Source organism: Mercenaria mercenaria, chromosome 15 (genome assembly GCF_021730395.1).
Source record: "Mercenaria mercenaria strain notata chromosome 15, MADL_Memer_1, whole genome shotgun sequence".
Classification (NCBI taxonomy): Eukaryota; Metazoa; Mollusca; class Bivalvia; order Venerida; family Veneridae; genus Mercenaria; species Mercenaria mercenaria.
The window spans coordinates 62,271,606-62,278,471 of NC_069375.1; positions in this window are offsets into that span (position 1 = coordinate 62,271,606).

Consider the following 6,866-nt stretch of genomic DNA (forward strand, 5'->3'; position numbering starts at 1 on the left):
ATATGCTATATATTAATCATCTGATGTTTTGTGACTCCAGATCAAGTATATTTTATATACATGGGATACAAACGTTTCCTTTTTGACTACGTCAAGGGCCATATTTCTGATCCTGCAAAGTAAAATGTGCACAGATTCACCATTGTGAAGCATTGTATGTGTATTTTTCACTAAGTGAAGGACCATAACTCTAACCAAGTGGAGTGAAATCCCAAAGAGAACACCAGGTTTTTTGGGGTTTTTTTTGTTTTTTGGTTGGGTTTAACGTCGCACCGACACAAGTTTAGGTCATATGGCGACTTTCCAGCTTTGATGGTGGAGGAAGACCCCAGGTGCCCCTCCGTGCATTATTTCATCACGAGCGGGCACCTGGGTAGAACCACCGACCTTCCGTAAGCATGCTGGATGGCTTCCTCACATGAAGAATTCAACGCCCCGAGTAAGGCTCGAACCCCCATCGATGAGGGGCAAATGATTTGAAGTCAGCGACCTTAACCACTCGGCCACGGAGGCCCCGAACACCAGGTGTACAACGTCATATGATATATATTAATTTTTTGATGTTTTACGACTCTGGGTCAAGTACATTTTATATACATTGGGCACAAACTTTTCCATTTTGATTAAGTCAAGGGCCATATTTCTGATCTTGCAAAGTAAAATAAAACAAAACTCAGATGCACAGATTACCGTAATTGCTAATATTCCGGTAAGTTTCTTGATTCTAAGTGACATACTTTTTAAGATAAATGCAATACAAGCGTTTACGTACTTTATTTGTATTTCTAAAAAATCAATGACCTTAACTCTAGTCCGGTTTTGTAAAATCCTAAACAGAACACTAGCTGCACAATAATCTCTAAATGTAGTATGACTCTAAGTCTAAACACATGTTGAGAAACATGCGTCAAAAACTTGTATGCCCGTCGGAATCTGTAACAAAATCTCAGGTCAGGTGCTGATTAATACATGTATTCCTATTATGTTTCATCTGGGGGAAAAAACTAGGTCCCCCCAACCAAAACAAAAAAAAATTTGTGAAAGCATAGGGGGTCCATTATTTTAACAACGTTTCAAAAAATTTAATCAAAAAAAAAAATTTTCCTTTTAAAAAAAGAAATTTTAGGGTAAAGTTTTTAGGGTCAAAAATTTGGGGTTCAAAAAAACGGAAAAAAAAAACCCTTGGTTTTTTAAAAAGCAATAGGGGCTGCAAATTTTTCCAAAAAAAACCCGGAACTTAAAATTTTTTTTTTATTTTTTTTAATTTTTTTTGTTTGATTTTTTAAAACTAACAGGGGGGTTCAAAAAGGGGGGGTATCCCGGGGTCCAAAAGGAAAAACTTAAAAAGGTTCCCCCCGGGAAAAAAAACAAAAAAAAATTTTTTAAAACCCCAAAATTTGGCCCACCAAAATTTTTGGGCCCCGGGTTTTTCAAGGGGAAAAAGAAAAAAATGTTTTTTTAAAAATGGAACTTTAAGGGGGCAAGGGCCAAAAAAATTTGGGTCCCCGTTAAGGCAAAAACCTAGGTTTCCCCTGGTTTTAAAAAGAATAAAATTTTTTAAGGTTTAAAAGCAAAAGGGGGTAGGGCCAAAAACTTCAAGGGGAAGGCCCCCTTTAAAATTTTAAAAAATGTTTGGTTTAAAAAAGGGAGGGTTAGGAAAGGTCCAAAAAAATAAAAAGGCATAAAACCCAAAATTCGGGCTTTGGTTTTGGGAAAACCATACCAAAAACCCTTTTTACCCAAAAAAAAGGTCCACTTTTAAAAAAATAAAGGGGGGCCAATTAAAATTTGGAAACAAAATAGTTATCCCGGTTGAACACAAGGCAAGGTCCGGGTAAACTTTCCCCCCCCCCCCAAAACCCCCCCCCCCCCAATTACGGGACTTTGGGAAAAATTAAATTATAAATAGAAAACCCCCCTTTTTCCCCCCTCCCCCTCTCTCCCCCGGGGCCCCACCAAAATTTTTAAAAGAAACCCCAAAACAAGTATCCGAAAACAACGAAAAAAGGGGCCCCTGGGGGCCCCCCCCCCCCCGGGGAGGGTTCCCCCCTTCAGAAAAAAAAATTGCCCCGGGAAAAATTTACCCCCAACTTTTGTTTTTTGTTTATTTTATTAAACTTTAAAAAAAAAACGGGCGGGGCAAAAAATTCCTTGTGGGACACCATCTCTCCTAACCCCTTAACAGTTTAATGAAACTTCACACAAATGAACGGAACCCAAAAGTAGTTCTAGAGGTCACACAATAAAAAACTTAGAGACTTCGAAATTTGGGAAACTTGGGGGCCAAAAAAAAAGGGAACCCTTTTTCAAATAAGGGAAAAAACTTGTTAACACTCTTTGAAGGGCCCAAATTTTGGCCCAATCTTAATGAAAAATTTGTCAAAATATTACTCTCTATGAAATCTTGGCCCCAAATTCAAATTGGGTCACTGGGGTCAAAAACAAAGGTCCCCCTGGCCCAAAACAAAGGAAAAAACTTTTTTTTTTTTAAACCTGTAGAGGCCACAAATTTAAAAATATAAACTTTTAAGAATTTTTGGGCAGGGAAAGTTAATCTTGATGGGCCCCAAGGTCCCCGGGAAATCTGGGTTTTGTAGGATTAAAAAAATAGGGCCCCCAGGTCAAATCAAAGGAAAAGCAGTTAAAACGTAGAAACCACATTTATGACCAATTTTTAATGAAATTGGGCAGAAAAATTTATTTGTGATTCAAAAGGGCAGGTTAAAACTTGGTTTAGGGGGGGTCAAAAACTAGGTTACAAGATCAAAAAAAAGGGGAAAAAATATTAAAACCGGGAGAGGCCACATTTATACTGTAACTTCATGAAACTTGGTCAGAATGTTAATTTTTTTGATCTTTGGTCAAGTTCGAATCTGGGTTATGTGGGGGCAAAACTAGGGGACTGGGCAAAACAAAGGAAAACTAGTTAAAAACTTTTTGAGATCAATTTTTTGAAAACCCTTTGGCAGAAAGTTATTTTTGGGTGATTCTTTTGGCTTTTGGTCAAATGGCGATTTCAGGGCCTTCATGGGCCCCCTTTTTTTACTCACCCGAGCCCAAAAGGTCAGGGTGACATTCTGATCAATCACCGCCGTTTGTCCGTAAAATTCTACAAAACGACATCTCCCCCCTAAAACCCCTTTGGGGGCCCTTTCAACCAAAAATTCAAGGAATGTTTCCCTTTGGGGGAAGCCTTTCAAAAGTGTTCAAAAAATTGAATTCCAAAGCGAACTCTGGGTTTCCAAGGCAAACCCCCGGAAAAAACCCTTTTCTCAAAATTTGAAAAACTAGGCCTTAAAAAAATTTTTGTGTTAAACATTCCTAGAGGACCTCAAAATTTGTTTGTTCCAAACCCTGACCCCCGGGGGCAAAATTGACCCCGCCCCCGGGACACTTTATCTTAATAGGGGAAAAATTTTTAAAAAAACTTCTTCTCCCAAAAAACCCGAAGCCCTAGAAGGGTTGATTTTGACATGTAAACCCCTTTCTTAGTTTACTTTACTAAATTTGGGTTTTAAAACATGCCCCAAGGGGCAAAATTGACCCCCCAGGGGTACTTTATTTTACCCTAGATTTTATAGGAAAATCTTCAAAAAAAATAAAACCCGAAACTAGAAGGCTAAAGCTTAAAATTTGAATTTAAATTTCCTAGTGGACCCCCTTTCAAAAATTTTTTCAAAATTTATGACCCCCCGGGGGAATTTTTGACCCCCCCCCGGGGTACCCGATTTTTTCATAGGAAAAAACTTCAAAAAAATTTTAAAAAAAAAACCAAAAGGCCTAGAGCTTTGATATTTCACATGTACATTGCCTAGTGGGCCCCAACCCAAAAATTTTTCCAAAACAAGCCCCCCCGGGGGCAAATTGACCCCCCCCATAGGGAAAAATTGATTCAGGGGGGCCTCCTAGTGAAACCCTTTTAAAACCTTTTTAAAAAATTTTTTTTCAGAGCAAACCTTTTAAAAACCCTTTTTAAACTTTTGAAAAACCTTTTTAAAAAAAAAAGGGGCCCAAAAAGCCCGAAATTTTTTCACTAGAATATATTTTTGTTCAGGGCTGCTTTCCGTGCCAGTTTTAAAACAAGTTTAAGGTTTTTTAAAAATATTTCTTTCCCCCCCTTTTTAAATGTTGTTATTAAAGGGAAAGGGTTGGGGATCTTTTTATCTTGATTTTTCCCGAATGCCCGTTGTTTTTGTTCCAAAAGCCACATCCCGTAATTGTTTTTAAATAAAAACCTAAAAAAAACTTGTGTTTTCAACGAGAATTTCCCACAAAAAAGGCCCTTTTTTTACTCTTTTTTTTTTAATTAAATTTTTCACTAAAAAGGGCCCTTTTTTTCCATAGATGGGGGCCCTTTTTAAAGCCCTTAAAAAATTTTCTAAAAATAAAAACCCGAAGGCCAAAAGATTTGGGTATTTTTTCAGAAACATTGCCCGTGGACCTTAAAAAAATTTGGGTTTAAATCATTCCCCAGGGGGGCACTTGATTTTACAAAAAAAGAAAAAACTTCAAAAAAATTCAAAAAATTTAAACCAAAGGGCCCAATCTTTGATATTTGGGCATTTTTTCATTTTCCTAGTGGCCCTCTACAAAATTTGTTCAATTTTTGACCCCAAAGGGTCAAATTTAACCCCGGCCAAAGGGGTTTCTTGAAGTTCATTTGGGGAAAAAATTTTCTAAAAATAACCCAAAAGCCAAAAACTTTAAAAATTTTTTAATGTTCCCTTGCCTAAATAGACTTCTCCCCAAAATTTGTTTTAAATATGACCCCTGGGGTTAAAAAGGGGCCCCCCCCCAAAGGGTTTCTTTTTTTTGTACTCGGAAAATCTTTCCCAAAAAAAAAAAAATCATCAGTTTGAAATTGGGAAAAAAGAAACTCAAATTAAATCAGGTGAGCGATCAAAGGGCAAAAGGAAAACCCTCTTTAAGGGGTTTTTTTGACCCTTCTCAAACCGGTAAAGAGTTTTTGTTTGGCCCTTTTATTAGATTAATTTTTTCTTTTTTGTATAAGGAAAACCTTCCCCTTGGGTTACTAAAAATTTCCCTTTTAAGTTTTTGCTCAAGAGCACGAAGTGCTCGAGGTTAGCTTTTTTGTGATCGCCCAGTGTCTGGTCATCGCAACCAAATTTTAATGTTAAAAAACAAAGGCACAATTTTTGGCCCAATCAAAAAGAAAAAATTTGTCAGAAAAAATTTGGGTGAGTTTATAATTGGGGGCAAAATCTAGGTCACCCGGGGTTTAAAATCAAAGGTAAAGCTTAAATTTAAAAAATTTTAAAAACACTTTTTTGTAATATCTTATGAAAACTTTGGCAGAATGTTTAACTTGATTACTTTTAGGGGCCCAATTTAAAAAAAGAAAAAAAGGCACCCCGGGCAAAATTTAAAGAAAAAAAACCAGTTAAAAATTCATAAGCCACATTTAAGGCCTTAAACTTAATGAAACTTGGTCAAATTTTAAACTTGATGATCTTTAGGCAGATTTAATTTTTTTTGGCCCCGGGGAGGTCAAAAAAAAAGGGCACTAGGTCCCAAATCAAAGGGAAAAACTAGTTAACAAATCAAAGCACAATTTTTGAATTTTCTTAAAGAAAATTGTCCCAAAAAATTTTAAACTTGATGTCTTTAGTTCAAGTTTAAATTGGGTTTAAAAGGGGTTAAAAAACTATTTCCCCGGTCAAAAACGGGTAAAGTTGGGAAAACACTGAAAAAAGCCATATTTTGGGCAAAATTTTTTGTAACTTATTCCCGAAGTTTATCTTTAAGATTTTAGGGCAAGCAAAATTGGGGGCCGGGAGGGTCAAAAACGGTCACCAAAATCAAAACAAATGTAAAATTTTAAAAAATCGAGAGACCTGAATTTAAATTTGAAATTTATGGATGTCAAAAAAAACCCCAGGTCAGGGTTTTGAACTGGGCATTTGGGGTCAAAAAAATGATTAACAAAGGTTTAAAACAAAGGGAAAAACTTGTCAAAAAATCTAGAGGCAAATTTAGACTGGGGATCTTTTATGAAATTGGCCAAAAAGGTTTAAACTTGATGAAATTTTGGGCCCGTTTGGGGGCTTGGTTATGGGGGTCAAAAAAAATAGGTAAAGGTCAAATTAAAAAGGGAAAAAAAGTTAAACCCTAAAGGCCACTTTATGACCAAACTTTAAAAAAAAAATTTGGCAGAATTTAATCCCGAAGATCTTTTGGTCATTTGATCAGGGGAGCTATAAATTTTTTCATGGCCCTTTTTTGTTTTTTAATTGGCCAATAAAAATCCCTATGAAAATGCGGGCGGGTAAAGAAAAAAACTTTTGAGGGAGTTAATTTGTGAAATTTTGACACTTTTGGGTTTTTTTTTTAAAAAATGTTACTTAACAATAAACAACAGTAGGTTTTTGTATATTCAAATTTTAATACCAAGGGTTTTTATACAACATTTGAAAATTTAAAAAACAATAAATTTTTTATACATCACTTTCAGATATTTTGTAAATAAACATTTAAAGTTGCACTGCGAAAAGAAAATTTTGGTCTTCCAGGAGATTTTTTATTCCCGGGGGACTTCAATTTTCCCGGTTTTTTTGAGAACCCAATTTGGGAAAATTTTTGCCCTTTAAGTTTTTTAGAAAGTTTATCTCCAAAAAATTTCTGGGCATGAGGTCAAAGGTCAATGTAGTTGGGTTTTAAAAACCATTTTTTTGCAAATCTTAAAAACTGTTTAACAAAAAACTTTAAATTTCATAGGTTGATTGGTTTCCCTTTTGAAATTACCTTTTTGAATTTTGGGGCCCCTGGGTCAAAGAAACAAGGCCTTTGCATCGATCCTTTTTAAAAATCAGTTCACAAATCTAATTTAACCCCCCCTTCTTGAGAAG